This window comes from Dufourea novaeangliae, unplaced genomic scaffold (genome assembly GCF_001272555.1).
Source record: "Dufourea novaeangliae isolate 0120121106 unplaced genomic scaffold, ASM127255v1 scaffold230, whole genome shotgun sequence".
In the NCBI taxonomy this organism is placed as follows: domain Eukaryota; kingdom Metazoa; phylum Arthropoda; class Insecta; order Hymenoptera; family Halictidae; genus Dufourea; species Dufourea novaeangliae.
In genome coordinates, this window is record NW_015374102.1 from 30,897 (window position 1) to 33,189 (window position 2,293).

The 2,293-nt window shown below is 33.5% G+C and overlaps 1 protein-coding gene across 1 annotated transcript in view; it reads right to left on the reverse strand.

The window, feature by feature from the left end:
• The window catches only part of LOC107190807, a 28,187-nt gene that overhangs the window by 19,701 nt on the left and 6,193 nt on the right, over positions 1 to 2,293 (reverse strand). The window lies entirely within an intron of this gene.

Genomic DNA, 2,293 nt, shown 5'->3' on the forward strand with positions numbered 1-2,293 from the left:
ACTGCTGTAAGTGACACTCGAGTGAAAACGGTAAATAGCCCGCTTCCTGTAAACGGATACACCCGTGCCAGACACCGGACCGACAGGGGTTTTTAGCCACGTGCGCGACGGCACGAGGCTCGTTACCCCGTTTGAACCTCTTTCGCTGCCGTGTTAATCGTGTGCTACTGTGTGTGTGCGCGCGCGCGCGCGCGCGCGTGTGTGTGTGTGTGTGTGTGTGTATCGTTTAACCCTTTTCTGCTGACATTCGCGATGGAATTTCTGCGTAGACATCCCTTTTATGAAGAGTCCGTCTCCCCTCTATTGTCTGTTTTACTCGTGCTTTTGAGACTTTTAACCCTTTTGCAGTTCAGTCGAGGGACTGCTGGCCAATGTGACGTGTCAAAACTGTTTAATGTATTGTAAATACACTGTTCAAAGCAATTAGAGTATGTGAGCCTTTGTTTGCGGTAATGGAGTAAGTCAATTTTTAATAAATTTTATTTCACATCGTATGAAAGTAGCTTTAACTTTATTTTATCGTGTGCATAAATGCTGTATGTCTCTAGTCTCATTGATGGCTCTACAGGTAGTGTTGAGTATATCATCTCCGTATGAGTTGATGTTGATCTGTATCGATATAATTATCCAGGATATACATACTCAGTGTAAGCATCATACTGAATTATCGTGTCATGATACAGTTAATGATTATACTGAGTATAATCAGTTATTTTCGGATATACATATGTACTCATATGAGGATATCAACTCAGAAGAGGGTTTACAAAAGATATTTTTAAACCTCTAAATATCTCAGAAGCATATTTACTGACTCACACCATCACTGCATTATCATTTATGCTGATTATGTATTGTAATCACTGTACCCGTCAATATGACGTATACCTACATAATCTCTGAAAAGGCATTTATACAAATATAATTGGATGTTAGTCGTATTAGTATTATACGGAAAAAATATCGACTTATCAAAGCTGCAATATCACTTATACTGTTTCTTTCGCTTGGTGAGTGCAACAGGACTGCCCACATCGGCGATCCTCTAATTCTTTTGAGCATTATATCTATGTATATGAACGGGCACAGTTTCTTCGTTTTATACGTTACTTTCCTTATGCAATAGTTGTCTTCACGTCAGTCTCTCTTGTATTTCGTCTAAAGTGTAAAGTTTCTAGAGTTTTAAAATTGTAAAGTCTACAGTATTGTGAATGTTTTTATCGTAAAGAAGACTAGTGTAGAATATAAAAGACAGTTTTTGATCATACTTCAGTATTTTATTTGACTGCAAAGGGGTTAAATATTTTTAGACTTTTCAAACAGTACGATTACGAACTGAGAAGATTTGCAGTTTTGAATTTGATCTAGCTAAAATACTCTATTACTTCAAAAATCTTGGCATAAATGAATTGATTAATCAAGAATTTTGAAACATAGGACTGTTTCTAACTAAATAACGATCTTTAATTTTCGCTGTACTTTTATGAGATGTTCACTAATACATTATAGAAGTTTTTTTCGGCAAATAGTTTAATTGTAATAGTAACTCGAGAGTGCTCAGAAGTATATACATATATATAATTTAAAAAGATCCAAATATTGTCATGTTTGATGAAATTTTTAGTAACGAAAAATCAAGGCTTTTGAAGTTAATATGTTCGAGATCTTTTAGATTTATCCTTTCTGTTTCTTTCGTAATATACCATATAACAAAAGGTTAACTGTTTAAAAGCCTATAACTTTACTCCAAATTACAGCACGGGTCTAATGAAAATTTGTGTACTTCGTCGTCCTTTATGATACATAAATATGTAGCTCGATGATTTTGTATCACTTTTTCAAAATATGTATTTATAAATATAATGTATTATAATAATGTCTAGATGTTAAAACTTTGGTATATTTTTTAGACTTTCAATCACTACGTTATTGGAAAACGTTTCAATAGTTCTACAGTTTCTATATTTGATTTGAGATAACTTGACAGTTTAATGTTTACAGGCCCATCCTTGTCAATGATTTAAACTTATGACGCTTCTTTCTTCAAATTTATAACCTAATACACTGGATGTTGAATGACACTCGGCAGCCTGAATCGAGGCCACTGTAGCATCGAACAATTTCTATTCCTTATCCAATATTAACAGACATACACGCTTATTAGTATCATAAACTTTCATGTAATTCCTACTCCCTTATAATAAAAATGCTCCAATCTAACAAATATACCGATTACCTAATATATATTTATATATATTATTATATATTATTTTATATATATTAGATATGTATT